Below are 14,104 nucleotides of genomic sequence, written 5' to 3' on the forward strand. Positions count from 1 at the left end.
GTGGCTGCCCCTGAGGGACTCTTCACTGCTGGGTTTTTACCTTCTTGGTGACCACTGGTCGGGCTCTCAGTGTGCGTATGGCAGCTTCAGCCTGAGCCTTCTCATCCTCAGAAAAGGAGTTGCAAGCGCCTGCTCCTGCTGACTCAAAGCCAATCCACCAGCAGGGATGCTGCTGCTCCTTTGGCGACCGTTTAGGCTCCTGTGGCTGCTGGCTTTTGGCCAGAAGCTGAGACTTGAGCTCTTGAATCCGCTGGTGCAAACGTTCAGCTTTCGGGGCAAACTGCAACTCACAAACCTGTAATTTCTTCTCCAGTGTTCACTCCAATTCCAGCCTTTTCTGTCGTTCAATTTGCAATTCATACTAAAGCTTTTGACCTCGGACAGCTTCTCGCACAGAACTTCTAGTTTCGTCTTGAGTAAAAAACATGCAGCCCACAGCCCCTAAAAGGTCAGCGATGGGGAGCAAGAACAGCAACCAGTCCTCTATCCCACCCCTCAAGGGTGGCAGCCCCATACCGATCTCTGAATCCTGCCGCAAACTACACCAGTTGTATGGCTGGGAGCCGCCACCATAGCCATTCACACGCAGGTTCCCATTGGATTCGGGCAGACAGTAAAGAAATGGCGGAGTCGGAGGATGGTGGGTCTCAGAGAGAGCGAGCCCCCATCTTTGCTTTATTATATAGCATAGACCAGTGGTCCCCAACCTTTTTTGGGTCATGGACCGCTTTAATGTCAGAAAATATTTTCACAGACCAGCCTTTAGGGTGGGATGGATAAATGTATCACGTGACCGAGACGAGCGTCAAGAGTGAGTCTTAGACGGATATAACAGAGGAAATCTGGTCATTTTTAAAAAATAAAACATCGTTCAGACTTAAATATAAATAAAACAGAAATAATGTAAGTTATTTATTCTTTCTCTGCAGACCAGTACCAAATGGCCCACGGACCGGTACCGGTCTGTGGCCCAGGGTTTGGGGACCACTGGCATAGACAATCAAAGCCTTTAATCCTATATACAAATAGAGAAGTCTCTGATACAAAGCCACTCATCTGAGGCATAGATTGGATTCCTCATAAGAGTACACCACCCTACATCATGCAACAGTCAAGGGTGTGGAGAAAAGCTTAGTGTTGAAAAGATCTTAGTATTAAAAGAGTGGAAAAAGGCTCAGTCCCAAACCAAGCCTTAGGCTACAACAACCCCTCTAGCCTACAGCACGTCTCCCACACTTCCCCTGTGAAGAAATGACCCTATCACAAAGCTGAGTTCGTGATCTGCCGTGGATGTGCGCCAGAGGACAGCATTTTCAGCACATGTCCTGTTCTGACTGCAGCATGCCTTCCAGGGTCTGTGTAACTCGGAGCTGTCTGTGAAGGGACTGTGCCATCACGCAGCCTTCCTCCCACTACCCTCACTATGCTGCTACCCCGAGCCTTCCCCTTCTTCGCCTGCAAGAGCAGCTTGGCCTCAGCTGTCTATGCTCAAGCACTATAAAGTAAAAACTTCTGCGTTCCGTGTTTATTAAATTCTCTAAAGGCACTGTTTTCTGGGATCACTTCCCAAACAAAAAAATGAAATGAACCCAAAAACATATAGGGGTCCAGTAAATTGTGGAAACGCTGCGTGTTTCAGAGCCGTCTCAGAGAGCGGCGATGTTCCTTTGCAATGTCAGAACTCATAGCTGACCTGCTCTGAAGGGGTCTTTCAGCTTAACACAACTCTGCCTTGTGTTAGATAATACTAGAAAACGGTAAAGGATTGTTGTTCCTTTTATTAGGCACAATGCTGTCTGTGGTGAGGACTGTGAAGAGCAGCCCTGCTCCCTCTCCAGAAACTAACACTTCCTCCCTAGACTTCCAGAAGTCCCCCCAGCTAACAGATCCGTGTTCTTCACTCTCTCCAGAAACTGCCCTCAAAGTGCCATTGGCTTTTCGAGGCACCTACTTCAGGGTTACACCCACTTCCTGAGGAGAGCCTGGTCAATTGGGGAGGGGGACCGGGCTATGAAGACCGAGCCCTCTGCCCCAGACCCTGGGCACTGAGAAGTGCTCAGCTTTGGACCTCCCATGACAGCCGGGAGTGCTTTAAGGTGGCAGCCTTGGCTTCCTTCTGTTCCCTCCTACGTGCTGGCCGGATCAGGCTGCTTTGTAACGAGCTTTCTGTCCTCCGCTTCTCATCTCAGAGTTTGCTTTGCAGGGAACCCAACTTGGAGCAACGTCATAGGGGAAATGTTCCATCTACTAGAGATAAACCCTGAAGAAGTTATGGAGGAGATGATATGTCTCATCATTGCAAAGAGAAAATAAGAAGGGAAAGAGATGCCCAAAGACTGGCAATATGCTAATCATTGTGAAGACTGAGCAGCGAGCATAGGCAGTGTTGGGCAGATAAAATGTATTATGCTCACTTTGTTAAAGATGGCGCTGCCCACATGGAGGCTGTCACCCAGATGTTACTAATGTGTGTTGGGGGCTGGCTGTGGGCAGGCAGAATCCTTGTAGCCTGGAGCTTGGTTTTGGGATTAAGCCTTTCCCACTCTTTTTGATGTGGGGTGGTACAATCCAATCATGCCTCAGAGAAGTGACTTTGTATTAGAGACTTCCCTATTTTGTATATTGGATTAAAGGTTATGAAGCTACACTATAAAATGGGGCAGAACGGGAGCTTGCTCACTTGGTTCCTGAGATTAGCATTAGAGAGCAGAGAGCAGAGAAAGGCCACGTGGAGGAGGCCAGGAGAAGCAGCCAAGATGGCGGAGTGTTGAGTGAGAAGTCAGTTAGTGCAGAGTTTATGCAGGGAGAAGGAAGGAGATGGGGAACAGAGGTGAATAAGTCTGGTGAGCTAGAAACCTTTGATTCTAGGAAACTTGGGTAAGTCAGTAGCTTTGTGAGCACTGAATGTGAGTGGGTTTTGGAGCCCAGTGTGTGTTTTTACTTGCCCGCCGGGTGCAAGCTAGGATTAAAGATGAAGGCCCATCAGTTCTTGGCTCCGTTGTTTCTTTACCGACTGTCCGAATCCAATGCGAACCTGCATGGGCCGGGCTGCTGTGATAGTGGCCCTGGCCACTGGCTTTACAGGCAGGTTCATTGTAACATTATTCTTTCGTAGTGCATTTGAAAGTCTTCATTAAAAATGCTTTCAAAATAGCATTTACAGAGCTTCCAGAGGACTCTCTGTTTCAAGGAATACCATTATCACCTGGGGATAAATTTGGTGATCCTTTGGTTGTTAACCAGGGCCTCCTTAAGCCAGGAAAGTTTTCCAGTCCTTCCTGAGGCACAAAATATTACCCTCTCTCTGGGTCTAAGGTTTCAGATGCACCTCATTAATGCTCATGAAAATGTCACAGATGCTAATGAACAGCCAGCCCTCTTCAGCTCCACAGAAAACCAACCGAGGTAGTGGCAGCGGCTTGGAAATCATTGTTGCCTGGTGGCAGACCCACCCTTCGAGGTAACCTAAATGTGCAGCGCTTGCTGGACTCTGAAATTCCCTAAGATGCAGGTGAGGGAGTAGAATGATGTAGAAAGCCTCAGGAAAAACGACCAATATAGCAGAGCCAATTAACTATCTGAGCCGCCTCTCCACCAGGACAGTGGGACACCCAGAGTTGTAATTACTTCTCATCTCGAACATTAGGCTTCCTTGAAATCCCGGGAAATGACCTGGGGGCAGCTCCAGGAATCTTTGCAAATAAGAAGAGAAACAAGATTCTTTTCCTCTCGGACTCAAACAGCCCCGGCTGGATCTATTAGCCACTCATAAACAGAAGAAGAATTCTATTAATAATGGAAGGCAAACAGGTCTGCTGTTGGGGCTCTCTGCCTGGAAGACGCCCTTTCTCAGAGTTGCCTGACGTGTTCGACTCTTGTTCGTCCAGCCATCTGCTCTGCCTTGGGCTCCCCCCACCCCATCTTCTCTCCTAGGGCTCTTTTAAGCTTAGTGACTTTGGGAGACCTGCTCTGAATTGAATTTGCATCTCTAACTGAACCGGTTCCTCCGCAAACCGGTTTCCTACTCGGAGCTGATTGCGCCTGCCCTGAAGACTCCGTTCTTCCCCCGGGGTTTCCCTTTGACTGGCGGCAGACACCCTCCGTCGTAGAAACCATCTGGCGCAGCAGCGGCTCATACAATTTTTATCTCCATACTTCAGCGTTAGGAGAAAACAGCTTTCTCCAGAACCTTCTTTGCTTTTCATTTTCACAGACAGGGCCCTCAATCAAGAGGACCTTGGGGGCCAAGAGCCTGTCAACGTGGGACCCTCCAAACCTGCAGACGACTTTTAGAATTTATTCGAGGCAGAGAGAGGATACACTCGGAAGCAAGATCTTAGCGGACTGAGAGAAATGCTTCGAAGAATTGACAGTTTGCAGTTTCTTTTATGCATTTGAGATGAAGGAGAAAACACAAGGTATTATAAGCACGGGTCCGAAAGGGGGAATTTCAAAGGTATGTGGACCTAGATGCACAAGAACAATGAACGAAGATTGTTTGGGGCAAAAAATAAGCCTTTTACTAGAGAAGTTACATGCCTGGGGCAGGACCACCCACCATGACCTTCCCAGTTGGGAATCGATGAGCAGATCACAGGTGAGGTCAGTTCACAGAACCCCCTTTTTCATCCACAAGTTGTATAGGCTCTTCCTTGTCCAAAGTGCTCTGCTGATTTGTCAAAGTCTCTGTGACCTGCCTCCTCCCTCCTTTCTGAACGCACATTCTCCTCCCCTTCTAGACTCCAAACCAGGGGTCCCCAAACTTTTTACACAGGGGGCCAGTTCACTGTCCCTCAGACCGTTGGAGGGCCGGACTATAAAAAAAACTATGAACAAATCCCTATGCACACTGCACATATCTTATTTTAAAGTAAAAAAACAAAACAAAACAGGAACAAATACAATATTTAAAATAAAGAACAAGTAAATTTAAATCAACAAACTGACCAGTATTTCAATGGGAACTATGGGCCTGCTTTTGGCTAATGAGATGGTCAATGTGCTCCTCTCACTGACCACCAATGAAAGAGGTGCCCCTTCCGGAAGTGGGGTGGGGGGGCGGATAAATGGCCACAGGGGGCCTCATGCGGCCCGCAGGCCGTAGTTTGGGGACCCCTGCTCCAGACCTACTGGTTTCATTTCAGGTCCTAAACACGCCACGCCCACTGCCGCCCCTCTTTGCGCAACGCGATGATGTTCTGTTCCTGAGAACCACCCTCGGCGGAGTCCACGTCGAGGTCTCCTTGGCCTCGCTCCCGAATCCGGCAGCATCCCATCCAGCCACGAGAAGGGCGCTCCGAGAAGGGCTGGAGCCCAGGGAAGGACTGTAGAGGAAGAAGGGAGGGCAAGGAGCTATTAACGGAAGGAGGAAGGGTTACTTCTTAGATCAAGACGTCTTCTTTCGGGGGGAAGGAAAGAGCAAGGGTTTTTATCAGGCAGACTGCCCCTTCTTCCTGTTGGGAGTGGAGGCCATGGAGAGGCCGCCGTGACAGATTCCCTCATTGATGTCGTCGACTAGAAATCTCCAGACTGGTTAATTAAGATGCTGTTTCTGGGAGAGGCTGTACCGGTATTGATTAGGTCAGGTATTAAGTCTAGGTTTGGTGTCAGAGGCTTTAACACAAGTGATGCCATGTGTGGCCTGTAGTTTCCTCTTTAACAGCTCCCTTCTCCGATATGTTTACTTACTCCCCCCCCCCCATCAGTATGACAGCCGCACAGACAGCAGAGCTCGTTCTGCTTGCTCACAGCTTGCCCACAGTGCCTGGACTGCACCTGGCATATGGTGGGTGTTTAATAAATACTTATTGAATTATTGATTAAGTAATTCTGTTTATCATTCTCCTAACAACCTGAAGGTACCCACTGTTATTCCCTCTTAACAAGGTAGCAAAGGGGGGTGTAGAAATTAAATAACATGAACGGGGTCATCCAGATCTGGGGAAGGAATAGGGTCAGGATCCCAATCGATCGCTCCCTCTGCCCTCCCTCTAGCTGTCAGGTCTGGGCGGCCTCCGGTGAGACAGGAGCACAGGTCTGTGTGTGCCTGCAACAACGACGGGTGTAGCGTGGCTCTCTAACTGGAAAGTGTAACCTTGATCTTAGAAATGGTATCATTGCGTGCCACTCATGGTACTGGGGCACAACTCACAAAGGGAGAGTGACAGGCCAAACACACAGTGGCCAAAAGTGAACCCCAGATGGAGTTCCCCTGACTCCCCATGCCATGTCACAAGCCACCATGATGGCTGTGAGGGCTCTGCCCCGCCCACAGGTGCTAGGAGGAGAGCTGGGCAGAGAGGCTAGAGCCCTGCTCAGCTCTTCTCACCACGAACCCACATGCACCTGCCTGTGCCTGCCCTAAGGGGGCGCTGTTTTCTACTTCCCACATGACTCAACTGCCTGCAGCTCCTTATTTACTGTACTGAGATGAGCTGAACGAGCTGAAAAGCTGTTCGTCTCAGAGGGATGAGTTGTTAGCCCTCGAGTTACTGCTGACTCTCGGCTTTCCTTCCTAATTAAGAGCTGAATCTAAATGTGAAATACTGTAAGGAAGCACCAACCTGAGGGTTCACAACGATGAAATACTTCCACAGCAGGTGCTTGGGTTTATGCTTCTTCTGGGTCCAGTGCCCTCTCCCCCCGTCTCTCTCTCTCTCTCTCTCTTCCTCTCCCATAGAGCACTCCCACCCAAAGTGAAACCCTGCCTGGGACGTCCCCGTAGCTGACGAGTAAGAGCACAGAGAGCATAGGCCAGGAACCGGCCAGCTCTCAAGATGCTTAAGAACAGTCTACGCGGAAATGTGCCAACAGGCTCACAACGTGTGCCTCTGGGGAGGGGCTAGGAGCGAGTAGTTTGCTCCTCTGCATGTTTCTATAGTGACTTCCTCTAGGAAGGCTGGACCACTTTCACAGTTGAGGAGACGACACCGCATCTTTTGAAAAGAAAGTGAAGCAGGTAGGTAAAGCCGGAGGGAGCAGCTCAGGGCCGGGTCACAGAGCCACACTTCGGCAGAGCCGGCTTCGGCAGCTGAGCCCAGAAAGGTTCTACAATTGAAAGCTTTCCCCATTCAAAGCAGGAGAAATCCATGAGTCCTTCCCTTGTGACAGCGGGAAGACAGCAGGACCTGGAACGAGGAGGGGGAAAAAACCCAGCCCAGACACAAAACGAGAAAATCTTTTTATAAGCACCTTTGATTCGGGTCGCGGACACATGGCTCTGTTTCAAAGGAAGTGTCACTGGGCGCAGCCTCAATGCCTCCAGCAGGCGGCCGGGAGGCCTCTCGCAGGCCACCGGGTCCTGTCTGTTCCCTTTATGCTGGCTTTGCCTGTCCCCCATCAAATAGTTGGCAGGGGAGCCCCCAGGAAGGGTTCAGAGATAAAGCCCAAAGAAACTAGTGTGTAAAAGTGAAATAATAGACCCTAGAAAAAACCCAGATAAGAGAGGAAAGAAAACGTCCCCTCACACTCTTAAAAAAAAGGGAAAAGCAGTGGTTGGAAGAAAGGCAAAGCAACCTTCTTGCTTTCCTATTTGTAAATATTTTCTTTGCCATACACTATTCCCACCACCCTCCGAGAAAGTCTGAAAACCATACCCTTTCCACTGAGCTGTGCCCGAGCCCAGCTCCAGGTTCTCCTGAGCCCCAGGGTGGCTCAGGGTGGGGGAAAGAGCAAGTCAGCAGCGCGGATTTCATGGCCCTGCAATTGGGTCTCAGACCCCAGGACTCTCCTGGGGCACTTAGCAACAGAGAAAGACGTAGGTTTGCTCATGAGGGCGTGCTGAGAGTGAAAGCCAAGGCCAGAATTCTCAGTAAGAACACAAGCCCACAGCTAGAAGTGAGGAGCCAAAGGCAAGAAAATGGGGAAAATCAGGACTCCTCCTTGGAATGGAATGCAGGTACACAGAGCTGCCTCTAGGGGGTGGTAGTGCTGTGATGCATGAGTGGCTTTGCCGGGCTTCGCCATCTTGGTCTGGAGACTGATTCCAGTTGGCTGCTTTGGCCGCATGATCGAGACAGCGATACAGTCCTCAGCAAGAGGACCCTACAAGAGGCGAAGCCAGCCAGAACCAATGACAATGGAAGGGTTTCCATGACTCATTTATCCATTTCCTTGGACAAATTGTATGAGTGGCCTTGGGACATGGGAACAGGCCCTAGGGACATGATGGGGGTCAAAAACATGTGTGAGCCCTGGCTGGTTGGCTGAGCGGTAGAGATCAGCCCTGCGTGTGGAAGTCTCTGGTTCAATTCCCAGCCAGGGCACACAGGAGAAGCACCCATCTGCTTCTCCACCCCTCCCCCTTTTCTTGCTCTCTGTCTCTCTCTTTCCCTCCCACAGCCAAGGCTCCACTGGAGCAAAGTTGGCCTGGGTGCTGAGGATGGCTCCATGGCCTCCACCTCAGGCACTAGAATGGCTTCAGTTGCAATGGAGCAGTGCCCCAGCTGGGTAGAGCATCGCCCCCTGGTGGGCATGCCTAGTGGATCCCGGTCGGGCACATGTGGGAGTCTGTCTCTCTGCCTCCTGCTTCTCACTTCAGAAAAATACAAAAACAAACAAACATAAAAAAACAAGTGGGTGCTCCCCCTCTCAGTCCCCAGGGAAGTTATTCACTAATCAGGAAGGGAGACATTAATCATATATAAATCATTGGCAAATAATTAAAAAAAAACCAAAAACTACAGTCAGGGATAGGAAACATTGGTGCTTTAGAAAGCTGATTCAGTGGAAGCTGCACCCTCCCGCCTGCATTCTGGGCTGTTGAAAGAGACAGAAGACCCAGACAGAGGGAGGCTGAGAAGAAGCGGGCCCACAATCTGGGGCTAGGTTAGTGGCCTTGGTACAGCTTTTCTGGGGTCTGAGCCACAGAGAAGATCTGCTGGTCCTGCCTCGCTGCACTGAGCAGACGTGGGAGGAAACGGGGCCGCCGCAGGGCTGGCACCCAGGGGCATCAGGGCCCCAGCCAGACAGCTGCCCCATTCCTGGGGGCATCAGAGCCAAGTGGGAGGCCAGGACTGTTGAGGGAAATTCCTCCTCCTTGGTTGCAGGAGTGGGAATAGTATCTCTCCCCTCCACTCCCTGCGTTTGTGTTCTCTTAACCCATTGGGCTTGGCCAGTTAGTCTACCATCAGCCTGGGTCCTGGGCCTGTTTGCTTCCCGAAGGCTCAGCAATCTGAGCCATCCAGCTCCAGCCTTCGTAAGCCCAGAACCCAACACCAACCTCTGCTTTTCTGGGTATTGTCCTGGCACCTTTAGGGCATGTTAAGTCTTTGCCACCAGAATGATCTCAGAATGTACAAATAAAATGAACTCAGACCACCGTTTACCCATTTTCCATTGTCCTGTCCATCCCATAATTGTATCATCTATTAACATAACCTAAATCCTCTATGGGTGAAGCCACTGTGTGAGAGTTAGAAGGATATATAATACCTTGGCCACAGCTTATGCTGCTAACAGCCAGAGCCAAATGCAAACCACGTGTTGAGGAGTGATCTAAGAGCATGCAGATAAGCCTTCTTACTCACATGGATTATTACAAACCCAAGAATAATAGTTTCCTCCTTTGTACCACAATGCAGTTCTTAATAACAGCCTCTCCTAGGTCACACTTGAATGACATAAAACTAGAAATTGTCACACCAGAACTCTGCAGCATACATGGTGTTTAGTTGCATTTTGACCTCCTGACTTAAAAGACTTGGCAGAAAACCCATGTAAATGCTAAAAATAATACTTCTGACTACAAGAATCTTAGAAGAGGCTCTCTTTTCTTCTAATCAGGTTTTTAAAGAGTTATGTCTGGTCTTCAGGCCTCCACATACAATAGTCCTAAACCCAGCACCACTGTTCTAGGAACTATGTGAATCACCCCACCGTATAGTAGTATGAACTAGTACACTGTATGGTAGTGTGAACTCTTAGTGCTAGAGTTATGAGCACCTAGATATTTACCTGGCCAATAATAATAACTGATGATAATAATACTGACGGTAAACAACAGTAATAACTTACATTTCACATGTGCACAGTGAGCCCTTTAGAGCCATCATCTTCTTTAACCTTCACAACAACCCGATGTTGTTGAGACGATCTCATTTTATCAATACTCTTTCACTTCATCAGATGAAGAGACAGAAAGTTAAAATAACTTACCCAAGGGCACTGAGCTAGTACAGTTGACCCTTGAACAATAGGGTTTGAACTGCACAGCTTCACTTACATGTGAATTTTCTTCAATATTATAGTCATCCCTTCCTAGTTCTGGGTTTCGTATCTGCAGAATCAACCAACTACGGATGGGAAGCAGTGTTCTCACATTCCCAACCGCAGTTTCCCAACAGGGGATTCCCAACAGGAGTGTGAAAATACTGTATTTGATCAGTGGTCGGTTGAATCTGCAGGTGTGAAGGGCCAACTGTAGTTAAGTTTTGGGGGCGCCAAGTGTTATACATGGATTTTGACTGCATGGGTCACACCATAACCCCCTCATTTTCCAAGGGTCTGAATTCAAATCCCAGTTCCAACACCTACTAGCTACGTGACCTTGGGTGAGTCGGTTAAATTCCATCTGCCCCGGTTGCTGCCTCTGTGGAGTCATAACAATTCCCCCTTAACAGGGTTGCTGTAGGATGACGTGAAATATCAGACGTAACGTGTTTCTCACAGTGCCTAGCATGCGGTCAGTCCTCAGTGAGCGATGGGCATTTATATTATATGTGTAAAAAGGAGATGAGAAGAGGGGAAGGCTGACACCTTGTGAGACCAGAGGCCAGCAACTCGGCAGAGCTTGCACTTGGATCAAAAGCAATGTGTGCTTTGACTGGGAGACAAATTGCACTGAAAGCAGACTTTTCCTCCGGAAGCAGCGACTCATCTGATGCAGGGCACGGGCAGCATCGAACACAGTCTCCAACCTTTAATGAATCGTAACAACCATCACCATGCACCCTTTTGATCCCTAATTAAATGTACAGCATTAGTCAAAGAACCTTAGGTACCACACAGAGGTAAAATACCAAGGGCCCCTCATCTGAAAGACTAACATAACCCTTCAAGGTACCATTTCTCTTCAAATATTTATTATAGAAACACCCGTGTAGCTTTTTCATTTTTTCTGCCATATGTGCATGTAACATGCTTTAGTATTATACATTTTCTCTAAGTTGAACCATTCTTTTACTAATTTAGGTTCTATTGAACCACTAAAAAGGAGTACTGTCCACCATCAGTACCATCCAAATGTGACCTTAAGAAAAATCAAGACAAGACTAAATTAGAGAGTATAAGAGAAATTAAGCAGCAGGTTCACATTTTAAGGAGACCATTGAACGGAGAGAAATTTATTTGAAGTCCAACACTGTTGGAATCTTTTCTAATCCTCTCTTCACGTCATCAGCTTTACCCTCTCCTGGCACAGAGGAAACTTGACCTTCCAGGGCCGATCACTTTATCTTTGTACTTGGATTCAGCATGAGACTGAAATTGTGCAACTTCAATGTAATAGCCTAAATGTGTCTAACTCAATGTGATTTTCTTGCCCTGTAATTACAAAATCTAACTTCTTATATACACTGTCCCTTTGAAATAGGAATCAACTTTATTCGTTATCAAGGAGATGGAAATTGAATCCACAATGCAAAACTACTAGACACCCAACAGAATGGCTAGATTTTAAAAAGGAAGACAATATCAAATTTGGTAAAATATGGGAAACAGTTGACTTGTCTTAACTAACACATTAAAGTAAGTTTGTGCAAATACCCTGAACAAAACAGTAGACGGTATCTATCAAGCTAAATCCATGGCTAGTGCATGAACCAGCAAATCCATTCCCAGTTCATCAGCCAACACAATAAGATATATGTTCACCAGAATGAAAACAACCTCACCACTCACCCGTGGTAGAGTACGTAGCTAAATCATGCTATAATGCATCGTTGAAAACTGCACAGGAGTGAGAGTGGATAAACTACGAATACCCATAGAGCTATGGTTGCATCTTACAAAGATAACAATGGGAAAGTGGCCAAACACAGATCGGTTCTATTCTTTGATTCCACTTAACTTGCACATGTTCTGTATGTTATAATTCAATACAAGTTCTAAAGATACAGAGGCCATTCCTGCTTCTGTTTCTGAGAATGTGTACAAAACACAACCCTATTTCAGAGGCTGGTTCCAATGACTTTATGTACAATAAATGTATATTTCATTTGCTCAAATTCGACACAAATTGAATCACCATTTAAGTGAATTTCAGGCAAGGGGTATTGGTTGACATTTATTAACAAAACAATTAAGCCCTTTCTCTAAGCGAAGTACATGCATTTTGATACGTATCACTGGCCTCCACTGTTTTACCTGAACTACTTAAGGCTCTATTACTTTTTTTAAAAAAAATCATAATTTGATGCAGAGGTAGCAGACATGCATCACCCAGATCACCACCCTCCACTCTAACGCTCACGGCAGACAGGACTAATCAGCCAGACGGACCACTCCATTCCATCGAGTTTGATGTGGCCTCAGTCTCCTATTTAAACAGCACTTCTGAATCATAGAACAAGGCTGACAGGAGAAATGAGGGTGTTTTCTGTTTTCCACCACTGAATGTCACCACCCATCTATCCCAAACCAGTTTTTATGCTGCATGGTTGCCTACCTGTTCTTTCTGCTGCTCCCCGGGGGTTAGTCCAATCCAGCGGGGTAGGGACAGCAGTCCAAGTGGCCAGGAGGACAGATGCGCCTTTTATGGCTCAGGGTTCGAGGTTCCTTCCGGGAAGCATTGCCAGCACGGACCATACAATTGAACGTGGGCCACTACGTTATGTATCTCCTACACGGCTCCATTCAAGGGCTGCTGGAGACGTAAAATGTCAGCAAGACACGGGACTCTCTCTAGAACTCAGCACCAGGAAGTCAGTCCTTCACCAACGCAAATTCTTCCCGTTTCCCTGACGGTGACAAATTCCTTTCGAACTGCTCTCCAGACCTCCCCTTCTGGGGAGACGTTCAAGACCACCTGTGGCCCTATCTTTAATTATTCTTTGCTTGGCTTGCAAATATTTTTTCTGATTAGAATTACAGCCAGGTGATTTCTCTTAAAACCAGGGCAACAGGGGTACTTCTGCCAAAACCCTTTCAATCACTTTGCTATAATTCTTTCTGAACTCTCACCTGTACCATTAGAAGCATGAAAACTATTCCATCGCCCACTGATTTTATGCCTCTCCCTCCACAAGGTCTGACCTGAACATTTTCTTCATCTCCCTGATGTTCTTTCCCATCCTATATATATATATTAGCATTCCTCCGAGCAAGACACCCACTCATGACAAACAGCTGGCGCTGGGAAGAGGCCGCTGCACCTTACCCCATTAACTGCCACCACCCAAGAGCCTTTCACCCCACGATCCCTCACTTTCTGCTTCCTCCAACCTGTTTCTCTGGTTTCAGATTCACCCATCGGATCATCAGATCCGACGCGGCTCTGTAGGACCAACTGTGCTGCTCTTCCGAGACAAGTGTGGTGTGCCCCTGGGACGATGCAAACGCTCAGTTTGCAGGGACAATATTTGTAGCAGGAATAATAGAGAAAAAAGAAATGGTGCAAGAGTGAGGCAGAGATGCCTAGTTTTTCAGCATAAATGGCTGAACCTGATCAGGCGGTGGCGCAGTGGATAGAACGTCGGACTAGGATGTGGAGGACCCAGGTTTGAGACCCCAAGGTCGCTGGCTTGAGCGTGGTCTCATCTGCTTTGAGCAAGGCTCACCAGCTTGAGCCCAAGCTCGCTGGATTGAGCAAGGGGTCACTCGCTCTGCTGTAGACCCCCAGTCATGGCACATATGACAAAGCAATCAGCGAACTCAGGTGCTGCAATGAAGAATTGATGCTTCTCATCTCTCTCCCTTCCTATCTGTCTGTCCCTATCTGTCTGTCTCTCCCTGTTTCTGTCATACAAAAATAAATGGTATTGGAAAAACAAAGAAATGGCTAAGCTTTCAAGCCATCTGAGCCTCACAATGAGGGAAGCCCCGATCACCTACTGGTCCGCTCGGCTCGCTCAGCTCCGGCTACGAGAGCCTCACCGCAGCTTCCAGG

Source organism: Saccopteryx leptura, chromosome 5 (assembly GCF_036850995.1).
Source record: "Saccopteryx leptura isolate mSacLep1 chromosome 5, mSacLep1_pri_phased_curated, whole genome shotgun sequence".
NCBI classification, from domain to species: domain Eukaryota; kingdom Metazoa; phylum Chordata; class Mammalia; order Chiroptera; family Emballonuridae; genus Saccopteryx; species Saccopteryx leptura.